Below are 24,574 nucleotides of genomic sequence, written 5' to 3'. Positions count from 1 at the left end.
CATCCGGCGCTTCATTTAGGATTAAACATTTGCAATTTTTCATGTGGAAAGTAAATATATATGTTGATTTTCCTTAATAAATATACCCTTAACCGTAATATTATAATGAAATCCGTAAAAATCACGGAAAATCCGTAATGGTAGGCAGGTCTGCGTCACGGACCTACTGCATCCTCATGTGTTACTTCTCATTCGTCAGAATCGTGGTGCCATTTTTCAACAGGGCAGTGCTCTTCCACATACGGCACGTGTCTCTATGAACTGTTTGCTTGATGTTGAGGTACTCCCATGGCCAGCACGATCCCCAGACCTGTCCCCAATAGAACATGTGTGGGACCAGCACGGACGTCATCTCCGCCCCATTGTCAGTACACAAGATAACAAGATACAACATTTGTGGACAGCTTGCCTCAGGAGAGGATACACTGGCTTCATGACACCCTTCCTAACCGAATAAGTGCAGGCACCCAGGCCAGAATGGGCGCAACGTCAAACTGATTAGTGGGCTCGTACTGACAAGTTCGTTGTAAATTTGACTCTATTTTGTAACCACTGAAATAACATCACATACCCTCTCAACATGTGATGTTTAATTTCGTTTCCTCCTCCCCTTCTGGATGTTTCCATTTTTTTTTGTCAGGCAGTGTAGATTTAAGTTTCGTACACTTAAACCTCCCTTGATAAATGTTGTACACAACGGTGGAAATAACATCAAAATCTGCTCGGTGGTTCTCGAGATAAGTGCGCACAAAGTCAGTCAGTCAGTCAGTCAGTCAGTCAGTCAGTCAGTCAGTCAGTCAGTCAGTCAGTCACCTACCGGGTACTTCGTTTTAGAATAAGTACAGATTTCAGCCATCAAAATATGACCTCTTCACTGTAAGGGTTAGACCTACTCCTGGTCGATTTCTACAATACCACTTGCGGGTAACAACGTTAGCTTTATAAAAATAAAGACTTGAACACATTTTCTCCATTATACGAAGTTTACTAGAGACAAGGTGAGCCGTTAAAGAACTGTCATATACAGTCGTCTTCATCCTAATGGCTAACTCGTGTAATCTTCCTTTAATTCCTTCTACATATAGTTGCCAGATACGGCTCTGGTAGTCTTGTCTATCCGATTTATTTTGTTTCTCTCTTCCTTTTTCCTGGCTGTTTCACCTTCTATTTTTTCTTTTTCTGTTTGCTACCGGTTTAGCGTCGAGTTAACGCATACAGTATATCGCACATGTGGAAGGAGACTGCCACAAGTCAATAAAGTTCGATTTTGAGTTATTGCTTGCATATAAATGGTTTATGTTTAGTCTCAGTCCGGCTTTCTTTCTTTCTTTCTTTCTTTCTTTCTTTCTTTCTTTCTTTCTTTCTTTCTTTCTTTCTTTCTTTTTTTTTCTTAATCCGTTTACCCACCAGGGTTGCTTTTTCCCTCGAACTCAGCGAGGAATCCCACCTCTACCGCCTCAAGGGCAGGAGACTTTGAGTCGGGGATACAACTGGGAGAATGACCAGTACCTCGCCCGGGCGGCCTCACCTGCTATGCTGAAACTATCCCGGCATTTGCGTGGAGGAGGAGTGGGAAACCACGGAAAACCACTTCGAGGATGGCTGAAGTGGAAATCGAACCCTCCTCTACTCATTTGATCTCCCGAGACTGAGTGGACCCCGTTCCAGCCCTCATATCACTTTTCAAATTTCGTGGCAGAGCCGGGAATCGAATCCGGGTATCCGGAGGCGGCAGCTAATCATAATAACCACTGCACCGCAGAAACGGTATTCCGTTTTCTACTCACAGGAAAGTTGTACCTCAAATACTACAAGACTGCCACACGTCAGTTATGGTAGTTTTCTTTTGAGAACATGGTGTGTCGTAACTGTCTCTGATGATTATATTCAACATTCGAAGGTCTCTTTATTGTCCAGCTGCTTGGCCAAATGGTCAGTGTACTGGTCTTCGGTTCAGAGGACTCCAGGTTCGAATCCTGGCCGGTCCGATAATTTTAACTGGGCCTTTGCTGGCGAGGTGTAGGCCTACTGTTTACACTATGTCTTCTGGTATGGGCTAGAATAAATTTGTTACTTTCATTGACTTGTCTCAGTCTCATCTTTGGCTTTGACAGCATGAAAGTGACTGAGGTATGAGTGATGCTAGTATTACCATTCCTTACGCAGCCAGTCCCTGTTATACATGGTGTGAAAATATCGCTCATAGGGTCGGTTGGTGCATGCATTTCAGTGGGCTTGGCAGATTGATATGCAAAACTTCTGGCTCGGTGAGGAAAGCAACGGGAAACTACTTCACTCCTCATTTTCCTAGTACGCCTCTTCAGTGACGCCTAAGCTATTTATGACAGCTTTTGGCGGAGCTGTGGAGAATCAAACCAGCCTTCGGGCTGAATACCCAACATACAACATGTTGTTAATTCCTCTAGTTCTGGGACTGAGTATTTGTGTGCGTCCTAATACACACAATACACTACAGTATCAATCCTCAGAGAACGCTCATTAGTGAATGCACATAGGGTTCGCTTCATGAAGGGCATCCGGCTATATAACTGGGCCAGATCTACATTAAGTGCTAACCCTAATAAACTGGGACTTAGCCAAGGAAGAAAAATCCAAAGGTCTCTTCATTGCAAGGCCTGCTACATCTGCTAGCCAATTCTTTAGTTTCAAATAAATTGAATCAATGTTATTAAAATAATATTAGAATTGCAGCTGTGACTAATCCAGTAAAAGGCATTTGTAAGTATTATTCCTTGTACAATTTTTTGTTTGAATTTCGAATTGAGCCTCTATGGACTGCGTGTTAACAACCAATATCATTTTCAGTGTCTGTGTCTTGTTCATCTACTGGCTTTGACATCCTGCCAGTATCTCTTGAGTCCATCGATCAGCACTTTCTTCCGCTCCTCTGGTAAAGGGCCTCTCCGTCTTCTGGGTTCTGTCTCCACCATAAAACCCTGATGGCTTTTCACCATTCTTCTGAAACTAACCCTGTCATTGATTTCATCGTCCGTAATGCCCATCTCTCTCAGATCTTTCCCACACTCTCGGAACCATCTCAACTTAGATGCTTTGGCTTTTGAAAATTCCATACTTTTTGTTTGTTTGTGAGCCAGTCAATTAATGCCCACCTCTCTCAGATCTTTCCCACACTCTCGGAACCATCTCAACTTAGATGCCTTTGGTTTTTGAAAATTCCATACTTTTTGTTTGTTTGTGAGCCAGTCAATTAATGCCCACCTCTCTCAGATCTTTCCCACACTCTCGGAACCATCTCAACTTAGATGCCTTTGGTTTTTGAAAATTCCATACTTTTTGTTTGTTTGTGAGCCAGTCAATTAATGCCCACCTCTCTCAGATCTTTCCCACACTCTCGGAACCATCTCAACTTAGATGCCTTTGGTTTTTGAAAATTCCATACTTTTTGTTTGTTTGTGAGCCAGTCAATTAATGCCCACCTCTCTCAGATCTTTCCCACACTCTCGGAACCATCTCAACTTAGATGCCTTTGGTTTTTGAAAATTCCATACTTTTTGTTTGTTTGTAAGCCAGTCAATTAATGCCCACCTCTCTCAGATCTTTCCCACACTCTCGGAACCATCTCAACTTAGATGCCTTTGGTTTTTGAAAATTCCAGATTTTTGTTGTTTATGAGACAGTCAATATTCTTACGGAGATGAACCCATAAAACAGCATTCTTCTCTTTCTAATTGACGTTGTTATCGGTTCCATCCTGCCTGTATACTTCTTTATTGGATTTGGGTGTTTGCCTCAATATTCAATATTGTCTTCATATTAACACACCACACTGACAACCACCACAGAAATACACAATAGTGATTACACTCCTCCATAGGGTTGGCCTCAGGAATGACGTCCGACAGTGTACAATATTGTGGTATAAAGCTGTGGAAAAGTTCTTTTAAATACAAATTCAGTGAAATTATTGCCCGTAAGTGTTGATATTCCCACGACCACTTAATAGAAAATGACCGTGATTCGAATTTTCCATGTATGATTTAAAATTTATGAAATTCTATAATAACATGCTCATAACGCTGTTGGCATGTCCGTGCTAGCAGAAACAGAAGAAGAGCTCCAGGTAATGATGGAGCATATTGTAAATGTGGGGTAAAGGATTTGGAATGAAACTGAACATTGGCAAGACCAACGTGATGAAAATAGAAAAACAAGACGACACAATCAATATATCAATAGATGGAATAGTATTAGAACAGGTTCAATCATTCCAGTATTTGGGAAGCTTGATAACTTCCAGTGGAAGTTGTACAGAGGAAGTGAGACACAGAATATCCACGGGAAAGAGGGCTTTTGGGAGAGTGAAAGGTTTGCTGACAGCTAGAAGTATACCAATCAAACTTAGGAAGAGGTTTGCCAAATGTTTTGTGTGGAGTATGGTGTCTTATGGTTCTGAAACTTGGACAGTCAGACAAAAAGAACAAAACTATTTAGAAAGTTTTGAAATGTGCTTATGGCGAAGAATAGAGAAAGTGAAATGGACCGATAGAGTGAGAAATTAGGAGGTGCTGAGCAGGGTATGGGAGGAGAGGAACTTCATGATGATGATACAGAAGAGGAAAACATCTTCGATTGGTCACATATTACGTAGCAATTGTTTACTACAGAGAATCATGGAAGGAAAAGTTGAAGGAAAAAGAGGTAGAGGAAGAAGAAAGTTTGGAATGCTGACAGATGTAAATAGAGGAAGAAGTTACAAGCACATGAAGGAAGATGCTCAGGACAGAGAGAAATGGACGACATCCAGTTGATACCTGTCTAAGGACAGATTTACTGAAAGAAGAACGCATTGTGCCGTTGTAATGCTGAATGTCAGAGGACCTTCGTATCCAAGTATCATTATCCTAAAATATTATTTAGTATTATTCCCATTAATTAAAACTTCTCAGATCTTCTCCTGAAAATGATTGTGTTTGACTTGTGATAGTCTTCTGCCAGGGGTGCGATATTTTCAGCAATAATAGGAGAAGACTGGAAACGAAGTGGCCGTGGACCATGGGCAGGCACTTTGTGACCATGTGTTTTTCATATAATATATATGTGTATTTTTATAGGTGAGATTCCTTGGTTGGTTGAATGGACAGTGTTAAGGCCTTCGGTTCAGAAGGTGCCGGCTTCGATTCCCGGCCGGGTCGGGGATTTTAATCGCGTCTGATTAACTCTTCTGGCTCCGGAAATGGGTGTTTGTCTCAACACTCTCCTCTTCATATTCACACAACACACCACACCACCAATAATCACAGAAACACGCAAGAGTGACTGCATCCCTCCATAGGGTAGGCCTTGGAAGGGCATCCGACAGTAAAACTAGGCCAAATCTACTTGTGCAACACAATTCGCACTCGCGACCCCACAGGTGTGGAAAAAGTGACAGAAGGACAATAAGCGTACCGTATCTTTAGAGTATGTTAATATTTAATTAAATTAACTCTACAAAGAATGTTGTTACAATAAGCAACTTATATGAATGGATATTACAAATAGGAATTAGAATGTCATATAGGCACTGCTGAAATATTAAGTTATTCGTAATTATATGAACAATTTCAGTTGAGTGATCGCACAGTGAATGTTGACATAGACCTATTTGACAAGTATTTGCTCTTCTACTTTTCTTGTGTTTACCCTCCATGGTTGTTTTTTTTTCGGACTCAGCGAGGGATCCCACCTCTACCGCCTCAAAGGCAGTGTTCTAGAGCGTGAGACTTTGAGTCGAGGGTACAACTCGGGTAGAGGACCACAGGCGGCCTCACCTGCTATGCTGAACAGGGGCCTTGTCTGGGGATGGGAAGATTGGAAGGGATAGACAAAGAAGAAGGAAGAAAGCAGCCGTGGCCTTAAGTTAGGTACCATCCCGGCATTTGCCTGGAGGAGAAGTGGGAAACCACGGAAAACCACTTCCAGAATGGCTAAGGTGGGAATCGAACCCACCTCTACTCAGTTGACCTCCTGAGGCTGAGTGGACCCCGTTCCAGCCCACGTACCACTTTTCAAATTTCGTGGCAGAGCCGGGAATCGAACCCGGGCCTCCGGGGATGGCAGCTAATCACACTAACCACTACACCACAGAGACGGACCACTCTTCTGCTACTCATTTCAAACTTTACTCCTCATTTAGATAAGTTATCAAACATTCACTCAAAGGAGACATTAGAAGCTGAGGAAACATTTTAATAATGGAAACATTTGAACCTACAGATTGTTACACTTTTAAAATGACCGGGCGAGTTGGCCATGCGGTTAGAAGCACGCGGCTGTGAGCTTGCATCCGGGAGATAGTGGGTTCGAATCCCAATGTCGGCAGCCCTGAAGATGGTTTTCCGTGGTTCCACATTTTTCTCACACCAGGCAAATGCTGGGGCTGTACCTTAATTAAGGCCACGGGCGCTTCCTTCCAACTCCTAGGACTTTTCTATCCCATCGTAGCCAGAAGACCTAGGCCTATCTGTGTCGGTGAGACGTAAAGCCAATAGAAAAAACTTTTAAAATGTAAGTATACCCTACCAACTCCTGTGAATGAAATTCCATCGCCGCCATAAAACGTACCTGTGTCGGCGCGACATAAAGCAACTTACTTTCTTACGTTTTGAAAGTTTGACAGTTCGAATACGTCGTTAGTCGATGTTTTGTGTTAGAAATGAAACGTTGTGGACAGGAAAGCGCTAAGAGTGAGAAGAAAGAGGCCTCATGTGAAATGGGAAACCACGGATAACCATCTTCAGGGCTGCCGACTGTCTCCCGAATACTGGATACTGGCCGCACTTAAGCGAGTGCAGCCACCAACCTCGGTTGCGTAGAACAGTATCGACAGTAGTGCCAACTGTATTAAACAAAACACCACCTGTTTTCATGGTATGTGGATCAGTGGTAGAATGTCGGCTTCCCGATCACAAGATACCGGGTTCAAACCCGGCAGAGGTAGTCGGGTTTTTGAAGGGCGGGAAAAATCCATTCGACACTTCATGTCGTACGATGTCAGCATGTAAAAGATCTCTGGTGATACATTTGGTGTTCTCCCGACAAAATTCATTAAAATTCAGCTTTAGACGCCCGAGAGAAATTCTGTTTACTCTGCTATCTAGTAGGCCTAGAGTAAAAAGGGAACGTCGAAATTAACGAGCAGACAGCCATATGGCGTCAGATTAAAAAAAAGTCTGTACACGGTAGCTGAGGCAATACGATTATTATTATTATTATTATTATTATTATTATTATTATTATTATTATTATTATTATTATTATTATTATTATTATTATTATTATTATTGTTACCGAGTTTTTGCGGTAGTTAGAGGTGAAAGAAGGTGCGGGTGTGAACGGGTCTCAAGCTACGAAATTAGAGTTCATGTAAAATTAACCAGGTTATATTTTCTTTTCAAAAATAAGGAAATAACAAGCATGGCAGGTACAGAGTAGCAAGTCAACAAAATGTAGTTACACAATTTACTGGATTTGGGCTTCGCGCCCCGACTTCACAATGCTTGGGCAATCAGCCCAACCTTACTTCAAAATAAGTTTTAACAGAGGGGCAGAAAACCCCATTCATGCTCAGGAGCACTTGCTCCAAATTACACAGAAAAGCCTCCTCGAGGCATACAAAACTCAATTTTCAAGAAGGAGCTACTCGCTCTCAAACTTTAAGCCTCTGAAAGGCCACACCAAACTCCACCTTCAAGTTGTCCTCTCAGGACATAGACACAGGGGTAAAATACCCAACCTACTGAGGTCTATTAAGTGAGAAAAGATTAATTACATGACCTCCAAAATAACAATTTGAGAGGAGGCGAACTTGCGCTCCTAATACTCTTTGTTTAAAACCTATTTGGCACTAGGCCGTTAATACAAGGGCTAATCCCATACTAAAGAGGTGACTTAAGAAAGAAACAATTTACATTACGTTAAAGAAGAATAGGTTGAGAAAAATAAGTTCACCTCAAAACAATATGAGTGGGAGCTCGAGAGGGTTAAGCACTCTCTATCCCGATATGTAGTTTAAAGATAGAATAGATACCAAAGGTCTTTACATTTTAAGGAAGGTTACATTATGGAAAAACTTCGGACCCGCCCCGAGAGTTAAACTGCTGAGCTAGCCAAGAAAGAAGTTATTAATCGGCCATTACCTTGTTGTTGACCGCTGCCGAAGAAAGAGGCACTACCCGCCCCCTGCTATGTACTGTACACACTGAGAGATGGTACAGAAGTGGCGCAGAGACCCAAAAATCAGCAGTTTATATACTCTCGCGGAAAGTTCGAGGCGTTTTAGGGAAGAAAACACCCGCCCACAATCACTTTATTGGGTAGGGTACAGCAACATATTCAAGTTGGGGGAAGATACATCAGATTGGACAGAAATTAATTAAAGAAATTCGGGATTGGCTAAATACAAAACAAGGGGAAAGAGAGGGGTATACAGCCAACTTAAACAATAACAGAAAGAAATTTAACAAGAAACAAACTTTTGAAATAAAAATTTCTCCAAAAAATAGTTCTTTCACATCGCACTAGGGTGCACCATTGTAGTTTTTCAGTAGTGTCCTCTAGAAGAGAAAGTTCACACTTCTTACTACCGGTAAAACAAAAATACATCAAAAGTGGCACAGTTCAAAAACTCCAAAATTTCCACGTAGTGACATCTTCTGAAAAACTTAAAAATTAATACCGTCAATAAAGTTCAGACTTCCTCCAGCAGAGGAGTTTCAACTGGCGCAAATTTTAAATTAGCGGCGTGGAGGTGTACCGCCCGGTACAATTATTATTATTCTACGGAATTTCAGTCATTTTAATAGAGGTGTGTATTGGTGACAATGTTTAGGGCGCAAATGAATATAAATTGCCAACTGCCGAGTTTAAAAACGTGTGTAAAATGCTCGTGCCGTCATACGTATGACATCAGGGGAAGTCTATTGTTCCTAGTGAATTGCTAATTAATAAAATTTGCCTCGCATGTGCAATAACGAAAATTCGGTCTTAGTGCTTGGATATTAATTCCCTGTCTCTCTCTCTCTCTCTGACACTTCGTGACGTCAGGCATGATATCATCACTCCGCAATCACCTGTAAACATGACTGGCATGTGCTCTTTTAGCCATACAGTTTTGTACAATTCAATGTTTTAAATTTTGTGTAGCAGTACAAGAAAGCACAATTTCGCACGTCGTCTTGTTCCTCACACCTTAATGAATATATTTTTACTCTTAAAACAGCGCCTGTTTTATTACCTATTCTAATTTATTTCAGGATGACCCAATAAATGCACACACACACATATATACACACAATTCTAATGAATCATGAATGGTCAGACTTACTATTTACTGTATATTTACATGTCTCTCTCCCTTATGGTACAGTAGGCTGTCCGGCCCGGCTGCGGCTAACCCTTACTTTCACTTCCCCAAGTCCAAGTCATACAGCAGCTGTGTATACACCGCTGGATTTGAACACAGGGCTACGGGCTACACAACATAAGATGACGATTCCTTTGTTCGGCTCCAGAGACAGTCCAGTAATCCACACAGTCAGATGCAATGAACAAGTAAACAGCAACAGTTCAACAGTATCCAACAGCAGGACGATACTCACAACAGCGAATATTAACACAGATCCATTTACCCTCACACTCACGATAGTGGCTCCCTCACTGACTCACGGCGATCCTCAGTCCACAGAAATACACAAACACACAGTACTCTGAGGTAGTACACGTCTTTCTGTTCCCACACGTTGCCCTAAGCCTTGTCACTCTCTGGACACGCTGCTACTAACAACAAAAGCTCCTCGTTCGGACACCGTTCGGACACTAGCGACAGTCAACAACTCTGTCGCCCCCAGCCCAGCCATCGAACGCCAGCACACTGACTCCACCACGGAGTCCAACACTGACCCCGAGTCCAATACTGACTCCGAGTCCAACACCAACTCGGTCTGACTGTCCACGATTAGCCTCCCTTTTTATAGCTCGGGTGATGCGAACCAGAATATTCGCGATGTGGCCAGACATGGAATATTCTCAGTACATCTCCAAGAATCTCACAGGTAAACCAGCCGACGAGAACAATACACGGAAATGCTAGCCATGACCTCCAGGCTGACTGGGAGCTCTCTGGTCTGGTGACTCACTAGCCCCCTCCAAGAAGTACCGAAAGAGGCTATCGCAGGGCTGGCGTGCAACAATATCCAATAGCATTTAAAAGCACATAAATAGTGATTTGGCGATGGTCCGCTTCAGTCCATAGATTGGAACCCAATTGCTTACTCTCGCAGCTCTGTCCTTACTAATTACCCAAGATCCTCTCCGATGTTCTAAGGGGGATCGTACAGTATGAACGCTACTTTTTTAGCACTGTAGAACATATTAAATATCTCCTATATTGCTTCGAAAATTTGCATGGAACTATACATAATCCTGACCTATTATTTGATATAGGCCTACTATACATCAAAATGCAATAGAAAATTATCACGTTATTCATTAATTATTTTCTATAAAATTATTAATTACACACTATGGTAAAAACTTGATCTTTGAATTAAAATCCATAGCATGTTTTCGGTCATTCGACCGGGTCTGGAATGCAATGAATGAAGCCCCATCTAGGGGCGAAGATAGGAATTGTGCCGCCTGCCGAAGCCTGTCGCACTCCTCTGGACAAATGATTAACGATTGATAGATGGAATGAATTGATGAAATTCTTCATGTACAAGTTGCACATAATTACTTGACTGAGAGTCAATCAATGACCTGCACAAAACGTAATACAAAATCACAACAAACGTAATAAAATATTCATTAAATTACCCCACGTTTCCGTCATTTAGCTCTCCATCAATGCAGGAAAAGAGCCAATAAACAACATTTCAATTGCTGTGTCAAGAAAACAACTTGAAATGTTTATGTATCACAGAGAAATTTTCTCCGCGTTCTTCAGAAGAAAATTTCGAATGTTCGCAGGGGAGAATTCTCAAAAACTGGCAAAAGTCTAAAAGCTTAATATCATGCCTACAATTACGGACCGAGAAAGCATCAATCTAAAATTTTTACCTGTTAATGAAAATATTAGAAGCCTCCGTGGCCGAGGCGACAGCGCGACGGTCTCTCACCGGTACGTTCCGTGGGTCAAATCCCGGTCACTCCATGCAAGATTTGTGCTGGACAAGGAGGAGGTGGAACAATTTTTTTTCTCCGGGTACTCCGGTTTTCCCTGTCATCTTTCATTCCAGCAACACTCTCCAATATTTCATCTGTCTGTCACTAACCATAGCTCCAGAGGAGTGCGACAGCCTTCGGCTGCCGGCACGATTCCTATCCTCGCCGCTAGATGGGAGCTTCATTCATTTCACTACTGACCCAGTCAAATGACGGGTGGAGGAGCGGGAGGGTATTTGTAAACCTTACAATAGTCAAGCAATATGGAGATTTTTCACGAAATATGAACATTTTGGTAAAATCTTATAAAATACGATTTCCAGATCGCTAGCACGGATTACAGAGTGGGCTTGGGTTGGTCCGACGGCTCTGCACTCCGACCGACCAACCGAGCAGAGGAGGGGTGGCCGCGGTTCTACGCCTCTGTATTCGGGAGGCGGGAATGGGCTGGTCTTCACCGTCGGCTGTACTGAGAATTGTTTTCTGTGGTCTTCCATTCTCCTGTACTAAGGTGAATGTCGGGACAGTTCCTAATATAGGCCACGGCCGCCAACCGTCTCGCTTCTCCGATACAAATCTCCTGGCCTGAGAGATGGCGTTACCGCCCATTCAGGGGAGGAATGAAAACAATAGTAGTAGTAGAGCCTCCGTGGTTCAGGAGGCCGCGCGCCGGCCTCTCACTGCTGAGTTCCGTAGTTCAAATCCCGGTCACCCATGAGAGATTTGTGCTGGACAATGCGGAGGCGGGACAGGATTTATCCGGTTTTCCCTGTTATATTTCATTCCAGCAACACTCCCCAATATCATTTCATTTCATCTGTCATTCATTAATCATTGCTCCAGAGGAGTGCGACAGGTTCCGGCCGCCGGTACAATTCCTATCCTCGCCGCTAGATTGGGGCTTCATTCGTTTCATTCCTGACCCGGACGAATGACTGGAAGCAGGCTGTGGATTTTTGTTTTTCAGCAGAAGTAGCAGTAGTGCGCTAGTAGTTATGGTTGGAACAAGGGTGCACAACGTACAGCCCGCGAAGGCATTTTATGTACCCCCCCCCAACCGAGTTATTATAATAAGCTTAAGTTTTACTTTGTTTTTCGTAGATACCGAAAAACGTAGTTAATAATAATTCTGTTGTAATTTACGGAGGAAGGAGATAAACCCATAAGGAAAATCTCTGAATGATTCGTAGTTTTCTTCTTGATGTTATGTATATTTTACTGGTCTGTACAGAAGTTCTAAAATGCATAATTATTCCCACCTTAAAATCAGGTAGGGATTTTACTTTCCCCTTTCGTTCCTTGGATTTGTAGCTGCTGACATCCCCGGAGAGTGAAAGACCTGCAGGTCTTTTTTCAGTTTGTTTCGTGCTGTGTGTCAGATTGTTGTTTGTGTTGTTACGAATAAAACTCCATCTGTTTCATTACCCTAATTTATTTCAGTATGACCTAATATATGCACACACACACACACATACTTAAAGCCACACAATTCTAGCAAAGCAAGCAAAGTGATCTACGTACAGGCCATGAGGGCCCTTGGAGGAGTGGAATGTAAAGGCTTCCACTATCCCTAACCTCAGCACTTGATGGGATAGAGTGGTTAGCTCTACGCCCAGCAGCCTTTGCCCCCAGGAATTAACCTTGCACTCATTTTTTTGTAGGTTGAGTGAAACTCAGGGGCATGTGCACCTCCGTGGAAATCTCGTTTCTTAAATTTTACAACTTCCTGACGGTGATTCAAACCCACGTCCTTCCAGGCAAACCGAGCACGCCTTTACCGCCTCAGCCAGGCAGCCCCTCCTCACAGTTCTTACCAGTTATGAATGGCCACACTTATTAATTATTGTCTATTTATAAATCGCTCCTCCATATGGCGCAGCGGGAGGTTCAGCCCTTTACTCTACCTGGGGACTGGAGAAACTTGATCCTTACTTTCACTTCCCCAAGTCCAGTCACCTCATACAGCACCTGTGTGTAGACAGTTGGATCTGAACACAGGGCTACGGGCCACTCGACACACGACGACTGTTCGTTCCACAGTTGGTCCAGTAATTTACAGTCACATGCAGCAAACAAATGAACAGCTCAACAGTATTCAACAGCAGGACGATAATCACAACAGCGAACATTAACAGAGGTCCATTTGCCTTCACACTCGCGATAGCGGCTTCCTTCGCTGAGCCACAGTCCACAGAAGTACACGAACACACAGTACAATCTTCCGTTCTGTTGTCTCCAGCCCATCTACTCACTGGTGTCTCCGACACCACAACAACAGCTTCTGGTTCAGACATCGGTGAGTCACTAGCGACAGCCAACACCACTTTTGCCCTCAGCCCAGCCACCGAACCCTAACACACCGAGTGTCACATCGACCCCACCTCGGAGCCCAAGTGTGATTGACTGTCCGCGGCTAGCCTCCCTTTTTATTTTAACTTTGAAGGAAGAAGAGGACCTCAACCAACGCAAGACCAACATCTACTTCAGGATTTCTAACCTATTGTCAAGAGGAGCATTTCATTCAACGAGCGATTTGGACTTTGCTGTTACCATGTGCTTCTAAGATGTAGGCATTTCTAACATTAGAGGGAGCACGTGACGGACTTCTTCAATATGGGAGTAGAACAGACCGCCCCTGGAATCGAGCTCCATCACCAAATTTGAATGTACTTTTATAATATTTTTCTGTCCATCTTTGTAGGATATTGAACGATCTTCTTCATTTAGAATTTCTAGTAGATTTGAGTAAGCTATATTTTTTAAATTTCATCTTACCTTGGTTAAGGTAGTATTTGAATATGAGTGAATGTGAGATGGGATCTATTAGTGTAGATTTGCAGTAGTTTGTCTTCCGAGAATATCTCAATCTCTAGACAATTATTTAAAAGTCATGTATAATAATAAGTGACCTCCGATAAATGAGAAATATAATTATTTCAGATGTTTTGTGAAACATTGTGGGACAAGATTTGGGTTGTGTTCCACCTAGTAAATCCTAGTTGTGTTTCATCTTGTGCATTATTCTACGATTAAACAGATTGTGTCTTCATAGTTGAACATTAATTCAGATGCTGACGATAGAGTTAAAAATCACTCATAATAATAATAATAATAATAATAATAATAATAATAATAATAATAATAATAATAATAATAAATTAAGATCGGGTAAAATAATATTTTTAATGGTCATGAGTGTTAAATATGATTTGAATTTTTCTTGTGGAATATTGAATGTGTGCTCTATTATTGTATAATTTGCCTGGAATATGGTAGTCCTATGGGATATTTATTGAATTTCGGAAGCATGTGTCATGGGTTACAATGCTTTCCGAGATAAATGTGGAGCACGTGTTGAGCGATATTTCATGAGTTTACGAGATAATAATAATTTATCGGCGCTCAATGACCACGTGTCCGACGGTATCAGTTTTAACCCAGGCGATGTGCGTGATTATTGATGCTTGTTGATGATGCTTGTTATTTAAAGGGGCCTAACATCTAAGGTCATCAGCCTTGCGTGATTATTGTTCTATCGAGTCTTCTGAATGAAATTTTGGAATTTTGAAGAGATCGTCGTTGTAATGCCACTGTAATGCTCACTGAAGTGATTTTTTTCCATTTCTATCACGAGTCACATAATTTGTTGAACATGTTTAACTTAACTGAGGTTCATCTGCCTAGTCCATTCGACCGTAATTTATGATAACTGTACCGGGAGGTACACCTCAATGCATTTGAAACTAGCGCCTAAATGAACTCTTCTATTGGTGAAACTACACCAACTTGGATCTTTAATCAGAAGATGTCACCACCTAATTATTGAGTAATTTTGTTATTGTGAAGTTTCCTGAACTGACTGAATTTCTACTAGTTTTGTTTGCTATCCATCAAGAAGTTTGGACATTCTTCCACAGATTGCACTACTAAAAACTATGATCATGCACCCTGGTGCGAGGTGTAAGAACTTATAATTCAAAGAAGTTTTGTATTCGTAAGATTTTTTACTGATTGATGTTCATTTATTTTTGGGTTGGAAATATTTCCTTTTTATTTCCGCCAGTTTTGAATCTAGCCAATCCCAAATTTCTGTAATTAATTTTCCACCTATCACCGGCTTCTTCTTCGATGCTGGGTGTAACTTTGAAATTAACCAATACACTTGAGAGGGTGTGGCTAGTTTAATCTTGAATGGTCTCGAACCTTCCCTGAGGGTTTATAAACTGCAGATTTTCACGTTTCTTGGCCAATTGATCGTCATATTACTAAGTGTGTGTGTCAAAGCAGGAGGCGGGCGGCCTCTTTCATCGGTCAGCAGTACATCTACAAGGTAATGGCCACATAACATCTTTCTTTTCTTGCTAACTCCACAGTTTAACCCGATGAAAAGGTCCGAATCGTTAACTATGTGACCTACTTTTCTAAAAATGTAACTTTCTGCCGGCTAATGTAAAAACTTCATAAAATCTTTAACTGTATATCGGGGATAGAGAGTGAATTACCCTATCGAGCTCCCCTTCATCTTGGTTCGAGGTGACTACGTTTTTCTCTAACTGGTTTTCCTACGGTAATGTGTTAATGTAATTTCTATACGAGTCACCTCAGTAGTTTGGGAATAGCCCCTGTTTCATCGGCCTAAAGCGCCTTAGTTTTTTGTGTTCATATCTAGGAGTGCAAGTATACGCCTCCATTCATTTTGTGGTCGGGCCATTAATTTAACCTGTTATTCTTATCCCACGAAGGTCCAGTAGGTTGGGTATTTAATACCCCTGTAAAAGTAAGTTCCATTTCTAAATAGTGCCTTGAGAGGCCTGTAATTGTAAGATGAGGTTGCCTCAAGTAGGCTGGGAAAACTGAGAGCCTGTTCGCTCTTTTTTCAAAGTTTTGTAAGATTTATGAATGCCTCTTGAAGGCTAGATGTTGTAATTTTGGGAGCAAGTGCTCTTTGAATTAGGTGATTTCTGCCCTTGTATAAATTTGTGCTCTTTTGTAAATTTGAGCTAGGAGCTCAGGAAATGTAAAGCGAGGGCTTGAAGCCCAGGATTTGTTAAGACCACTAATCTTGTCTTTTCCTAGACTTGTTTATGATTATCATTGTACCTGATGTTTCATTTTTTATGATGAAAAATTGTTAAGTTAGAATTTCTGAAAATATAACCTTCAGTTTAAATTAAATTTGATTTGGTAGTTAGACCCATTCAAGCCCGTAACTTATTTAACCTTTCTGCTCCACGGGTAACCCCGTAACAAGTGGTAGCAGAGCGTGGTTGAATGGGTCTCAATTAAGCCTTTGTTGACGGCTAATCATAATATCCGTTTCGAACTCTAAGTATTTTCTCGGTCGTTGGAAATTTTCTAAATTTGTAAATTTTCCTTCATCATGTCTGGCCTTCACGAAGACCTCCATCCCGGCTACTTGCGCAAGGAGGAATTAATTTATGAATTACTTATTAGGAATGTTCAATCTGGAGGCACGGTTGCGGCAGATACAACCAAACTTAAGGAATCTTTAGAATTATCAATTAGTATCCCAACTTTGGGAGAGAAGGAAATTGATGAGGCTCTCCCCACTATCACTGATAAAACCACTGAGTTAGCATCTGTAGTTAGCTGTTTTGAAGTAAGTGATCCATCTCCTAATCAACTTAAGAGAGTGCAGGAAAGATTGTTCCATTTTTATAACAGGGTGAGCGATCTATTGTCTCTAAAATTAAAAGAAGATCATGGTAAGAAAGCAAGTAATCTTGTTGAACACCTTTCTAAAATGTCAAATAAAGTTAGTTAATTGTTGTCTTCGGCAGCTGCCCCCAAAACCGACCAAGTCCCTGCTATAAACATTGTAAGTGATGAGGATTCTTCCAAGAATGTAGAAAGCAAAAAATCTGTAGCAGCGCAACAAACATCTGTCCCATTGGAAACTGAGTCTGATCGCCGTACATCAATTCCACCTTTCTTTTTAAATAATGCCGTGTCTGAGGCTTCTCAACCTTCTAGGCCGTCACCTATTATGTCACCCGGGTTCAGTAGTTTGCCTCACCCTTTGGCTATGTTGCTTAGGGGAATTTCTAAGTTTTCTATAAATTCTACAAACGAGGTCATTTCATTTTTAAGGTTTTTAGTCAATTCCAAGATCATGCTTTGATGTTTTCTCTCCCTCATTCCCAAATTCTTCAAATTATTTACCCTTACTCCATACGTGTCCTCTCGGACAAAATTCTTAAAGCAATAGCCGATCAATCTTCCATAGAAGACTTCCACGCCCATCTGCTGGCTAACTTAATTCCGGCTCGAGCAATGTCATCATTAATTCAAAAGTACTAACTATTTCAGAGTAGAGCGACTGGATGAAAACCTGGCAGACTTCATCCAAGATATTAAGTTTTACACAAGGGTATTCGCTCCTCATTTCCCAGAAGATCAAATTGTGCAGACGATTGTAGAAGGGATTTCCCCCTATTTGTGTTTCGCGTCCCGTCCTCAAACTTTTGCGGAATTAGAGGCTATGACTGTCTCAGCCGAAGGAGTGCGGTATGCCGATACCTTACGAGTTGCTAAGGAGCCCCCTCCGTCTTCTAGTAGTTTTCGGCCTTCACCTCGCCGAACATTCACCACCCGTAAATGCTATGCGTGTGGGTCTACGGAACATCTCCGTAACAAGTGCCCAGTGGGACAAAGAATGGGATAGGGTCATCGCAAGGATGTTTCAAGTGCGGCTCTTTTGCTCATATCGACAAAAATTGCCCGAATGCTAATAGCAGCCCCTCCTGCTCAACTTCTGGTGCAACCTCCACCAACTCAAATAATCGAAAGTGACTAGTGTCATCGGCTGAGTCAGCAGGGTCATTTTTCCAAGGCTCAGCTCCCGTTAAACCCAGCGAAAGCTCTGAAAAGAGTAGAAGTTATTCTAACCCCGCATTTGAATGCCCTAAATAATGCCTTAGCATTGCGGCGGAGACCCCCGCATTTGTACCTTTTCTCAAACTGGAATTGAATAGTGAACCGGTCACTGCCCTATTAGACTCAGGGAGTGTTTGTTCCATTATTTCGGCTGAATGGTATTCGAAATTAAAGAGTATTTGTAAGTTTCCTGACAATTTTTCATCTTCTGTTCAATGCGTTTCGGCTAACTCTTCTCCCTTAAGAAATTTTAGGGTTTATCTTTGCCAAAATTCGGATTTCTAAATTCACCTGGAAAGTTAAATTGTTTGTGGATAAGCATTTGTATTGCCCGGTAATATTGGGAGCGGATTTCATGTCTTCTACTGGTCTGGTGCTCGACATTCAGAGCAAGTCGTGCACCTTCAAATTTGCTAATAACTGTAAAATTCCCTTGCTTAAGTGTAATTCTTAACCATGTTTATCTTCTTCGCCTACCCAGGATGAGATGTTGTTAGACCTTAGACATCTACCTCAGGAGCAGGCTGATAGTATTCGTAAGTTGTGTCAGTCGTTTCCGGATGTATTTTCCGATACTCATGGTGTTACTGACCTCATCGAATACAAGATTGAGGTTACTGATTCGATCCCGGTTAGATTTCCACCTTCCTCCTAAAATGGAGGCTCTCAAGGAGATAATCGATCAGATGTTAAAGGACGGGATTATTCGACCCTCCAAGTCGGCTTATTCATCGCCCATTTTCCTGGTGCCGAAACCCCAAGGTGGCTTCAGGCCTGTCGTTGATTACAGGGCTTTAAATCTGAAGGTGATGTTACATTCTGTGCAACTTCCTGACCACTCAAATTTGACGCCTTTCCTACGCTCTGTTAGCGAAGTTAGGAATAAATTTCCTGAAGAAATTCACCATGCCGATGAACCTGGCAATACCTTTGATGTCCTTAGAAGGTTTGAAATCACGGATGGACTGAGTTCTGGAATGATCGATAGAAACACCATCGGGCGACACAATATGCCCTAGGAATGACATGGAAGGTTAAGCCCCGTGGGGAGCCCGAAAGGCACGCGGTTGTATTCATACAAGTTCCAATCCGTGGCATAAGCTGTTAAATGTTTCGTTTCTTCAGCTAGAGGGATCTGATCGTACGCCTGATTAAGGTCTAAGATGGTGAAGAGCTTAGCTTTCCGAAACGATGAAAAACAAGCTCTTTGTAATGCCCCGGTCCTTGCTATGCCTGATTTTTCCAAGAAATTCATTGTCCAAACCGACGCCTCATCATCGGTGGTGGCTGCTGTCCTTCTTCAAGAAACTGAACTCGGAAGACGACCCATAGCTTATGCGTCTAGGACATTATCAGCCCAAGAGGCTAAATATTCCATCTATGAACTTGAGGGTTTGGCAGTCTTATTTGCATTAGAAGAGTTCCGCCTCTATCTGGAACACGTCAAGTTCGACCTAGAAACTGATAATCAAGCCTTAAGTTGGGTCTTAGCTAGGCCGCGTCGTACTGGTCGTATAGCCCAATGGGCCATCAGGATTTCTGTCTTCCAGTTTGATGTTAGGCATATCAGAGGATCTCGCGGATGGACTAAGCCGCATGTTTTGTCACGATGTGGAGACCGCCGAACAGCATGACAGTTCTTCTCTTCCCACGCTCATACCTTCGGGCATTAATGCCATTCTAACTGATGCCCCCATGTTGTTCAGGGATATTGAAAAATATCAACGTGAAGATCGTGTTCTGGCCTCTATCATGGAAACCCTTTCTTCTGGGGAACATGTCGTCCCTTATGTGTTGAGGAATGAGGTTTTGTGTTGCCCGTCGAGGCATGTGCCAAAAGATGAAAGTTGTGGCTCCAGCTGTTCTTGTACCTATGATCTTCAAGTACTATCATGAGACCCCATTAGGGGGCATTTAGGCATCTTCAAAACTCGAGAAAAGATCCGAAAGATGTTTATTTGGAAAGGTATGGACGGTGAAATTCGTGAATTTGTAAAAGCTTGTAAATCTTGCTTGCTTAGTAAGCCCACCTTGTCCACTAAGCTAGGTCTATTATCTTCTCATCAAGCGTCGCGCCCCATGGTACGCCTCTATATAGACTACGTCGGACCCTTCCCCCAATCAAAGGGGAACGCCAATAAATTCATTCTAGTGTATGTAGATGGTTTCACTACGTTTTCCTGGTTATTTCCGATTAAGCTGGCTACCGCTCAGTCCACCATTTCTTGTTTAAATACCATATTTGCTTCCTTTGGTCCTTGTCAATATATAGTTTCTGATAATGCTAAAGCCTTTACCTCCAACCTCTTCCTTAAATTCTGTTTTGATCTGTCCATTTCACGTGTAACTACTTCGGCGTATTATCCTCAACCATCTCTGGCTGAGCGGGTCAATCGTAATCTTAGATCGGTCTCATCGCATTTCATCATGAATATCATTCCAGGTGGGATACGTCCCTGCATTGGTTGGCCTTTGCTTTGAATTCGGCGGTTCATGAATCTCATAAGTTCACTCCAGCTTCTCTGATGCTTACATTTGTGCCTAACACGCCGCTCTCTGACCTTTGGTCACTCAATGATATTTTACCAGAGACAATAGATCCCGATAATATTAGATATCTATGGAAAAAGGCTAAGCACAACCTGAAGGTTTCTCATGAAAAGGTTAGGGAAAGATATGATCGTGGACGGAGGCCCACCAATTTACAAGTCGGAGATCAAGTCATGGTTAGGAATTTTGTTCCCGCGGGCAAGCTTACCCCCAGATTTCATGGGCCGTGCATTATATTGGATTTTCTGACTCCCATTACATTATTAGTGAGCAATCCAGCCACGGAGAGGATCTTTAGAGTCCACCTCTCTCAAGTAAAACCTGTATGATTAAAGTACCTTTTTGCCATTAATATTTTAGCATCCGTTTGAAGGTTATATATTTTTTATGTTTTGAGACATTCTGCACTATTATTTATGTAATTTTGTATATGACCTGTTATGTATGATCTTCCCATCTGGTTTTCCTGCTGTCAATTCCTGAGTGGCCATTACCAAGCTCCCGTCTCCTGCATATCCGCACTATTGGCATACAAGAACCTTCCACGCCGCCCACCCCTCTGCATCACCAATAAAGATCGTACTCTCAAGTCTGCAACAACACTTCTCTGTTGCCGAGATCTTACTGTTTCAGTGCTCCCTCAGCTGGCCGCCGTCGTACTGTAACATCTTGTGAGGGACACAAGAGAGAAGAAAGGTCCCTCTTCGCTCTAGTAAGGCCTCCTTCTAAACGGCACGCCGGAGTGCATCTTCCCGGCAAAGGCTGAAGTGCGGTGACCCTACCACCAACTCATCTGGGGACTGTACATATACTTCTAATCTGCGGCGTCCTTCACCAAGACTACCCCTCTCATAGTACCGGGAGAAGTGTATCAGAGAGTACTCGGGGGGTCCGGGTGACCATCACCTGGGAATCGGCACGCGGCGGCAGGTCTGGCCGTCAAATAATTAACCTATTAACCTAATTAGCCTATTTTGTGCATATTATAATAAATGTCAATCCTATGTTTTATATTGTTTTATTGTCATCAATCCTTGTCCTTTAAATGCCTCTAAAACTAAAGACAGCCCGCTAACAAACGATCCACCTCGGGATCTCTCGTGCGCTGGCTGAGCTTGACCGGGAAATTAGGGGGCAATACATCTCCAAAAACTGAACCGTTTAAAGACGTGAACATTGCTATTTGGAATCTCCTTTAAAAATAAAGAAACATGTATTTTCTTGTTTTCGGAAAGTCCACTTACAGGAGGGAAAATAAGTGGAAAGGGGATTGAATCCTTTTTATGAGGATGATTATATCTCGAACATTGAAGGTGTTACAGACGTAAAAGTAAATAAAAAGGTATATTTTGTTTTCGAAAAATTCACTCAAGGGGGTTGAAAAGAAGTGCAAAATAGGATGAATTTTAAAAATGAGTATATCTCAAAAAAGGTGTTACAGAAGTTGAAACTGGTATCTGGAATCTCCTTTAAAAGCAAAGAAACATACCTTTTTTTGTTTTCGATGCGAGAGAGGACTTGTTTCTAACACGTAGAGTTCTATGTCGCATGTTCCAGAGTTAGCTCTGCCAGTAGCCTGTTCATCTTAGCCAGAAAAGGCAATACCACAAACATGGTTTGCAAAGGGGTTCTGGGGTAAATGAAACGCAACTTTTCGGTGAGTTCTTATACTTTAGGAATTTTTATGTAATGTCTTAGTGCAGTATCGAGGACCGATTTTTATCAAATTACGAAATATTCGCGAGCGAAGCCGTGGGTAACAGCCAGTTATAAATAAATGTGAATATGAGGTAAACAATTGATAGGGAGTCGGGCTCCATGGCTTAATGGTTAGCGTGCTGGCCTTTTGTCACAGGGGTCCCGGGCTCGATTCCGAACAGGGTTGAGCCTTGGACACTCCCGGCACTAGAAACCATACGCCATTTCATTTAGATTGATAGGGAATCTGCCACCTGAGAGACTGCAATAAATGCAGATCGTTGATGACTGAAAAATTGATAAACTCAGGGAAAAGAATTAGCTAGCCCACACACCTCCAATTCAGATTTTCGTTCAGTTATTCGGGGAGTTTTTCGTTCCGATAAACTGAAGGTTTGTGGGCCACTTACCGAGGGATACGACCGGACTGTGCCATGTGGAGGGTGACCTTCCCACGCATTCGCATATACCTAGCGGAGGACAACAAATGCAGCATCGAGGATATTGTTGGACGCGGTAGCATGCTATTGAGTGAAGAGTAATGAGGCACGCTTGTCGTAAGACTCGTTCTTGTGTTTCGCATTCTGAGGAATACTCTACATCAAGCAGCCACAGAAAAGTGCACCGAGAGACAAAGAAAAGGAATCATCCAAGATTCATTAGAGGCTGCAGAACAATGAAGACATTACAAGCGCGAACAAGTCTTTCAGTTCACTCTCTCGCTTTCCATTTCTGTTTTATTCTCCTTGTCCATGCTCTGACTAATTCTCAGACCATTTACTGACAAAAGTAAAAAAATTGAAGAAATAGAGATCTTAAATGAGAAGGGAAGGAAGCAAGTAGAAGGAGAGTGATTATCTCAGCGACTAAGATGCTGGCTTCCCACCTGGAAAACTGACGTTCGAATCCCGCTTGATCCTATGTTGAGATTTACTTCTCAAACGTCACGTCGCGTCAGGAAGGGCATCCGACTTTAAGACCCCAGGTTAAAAAAAAACAAAATAGCCTGTGTAATTCCAGCGACCTCAGAAATAACTGCAATAAACTGAAGAAAGCAGTAGAAGAAATGAAGTAGAAGGGAGAAGAGGAGAGAGAAAAAATGTAGTTCTCATTGACTGCCTATTGTCTAGTTTATGGACTCTAGCTTGAGAAACCCCCGTCATGACACCCCTGAAAATATTATTACTATTATTATTATTATTATTATTATTATTATTATTATTATTATTATTATTATTATTATTATTATTATTCAATCAATCAATAATTCAATACTTATCTGCATTCAGGGCACTCGCCAAGGTGGCAGATTCTCTATCTGTTGTCTTCCTAGCCATTTCTTAAATGATCTCAAAGAAATTGGAAATTTATTGAACATCTCCCTTGGTAAGTTAATCCAATCCCTAACTCTCCTTCCTATAAACGAATGTTTGCCCCAATTTGTCCTCTTGAATTCCAACTTTATCTTCATATTGTGATCTTTCCTACTTTTAAAGACACCACTCAAACTTATTCGTCTACTAATGTCATTCCACTCCATCTCTCATGTTTACTCATATCACTGATAAACATATATATAAGAAAATATAAAGGTCCAATAATACTGCCTTGAGGAATTCCCCTCTTAATTAATACATGGCCAGATAAAGATTCGCCTACTCTAATTCTCTGAGATCTGTTTTCTAGAAATATCGAAACCCATTCAGTCACTCTTTTGTCTAGTCCAATTGCACTCATTTTTGCCAGTAGTCTCCAATAACCACCCTATCAAATGCTTTAGACAGGTCAATCGCGATACAGTCCATTTGACCTCCTGAATCCAAGATATCTGCTATAACTTGCTGGAATCCTACAAGTTGAGCTTCAGTGGAATAACCATTCCTAAACCCGAACTGCCTTCTATCGAACCAGTTATTAATTTCGCAAACATGTCTAACATAATCAGAAAGAATGCCTTCCCAAAGCTTACATGCAACGCATGTCAAACTTACTGGCCTGTAATTTTCAGCTATATGTCTATCACCCTCTCCTTTATACACATTGGCTATTACAGCAACTCTCCATTCATTGGTATAGCTCCTTCATGCAAACAATAACCAAATAATTACTTCAGATATGGTACTATATCTCATCCCAATTTCTTTGGTATATCCCCAGAAATCTTACTTCTTTACCATTAGTCACCTCCTCTATCTGGACATTATCCTTGCAACCAACGACCTTTACATACTGCTGACTGAATACT

The sequence above is a fragment of the Anabrus simplex genome, chromosome 1 (genome assembly GCF_040414725.1).
Source record: "Anabrus simplex isolate iqAnaSimp1 chromosome 1, ASM4041472v1, whole genome shotgun sequence".
NCBI lineage: Eukaryota > Metazoa > Arthropoda > Insecta > Orthoptera > Tettigoniidae > Anabrus > Anabrus simplex.
Note: the sequence above shows the minus strand (reverse complement) of the source record.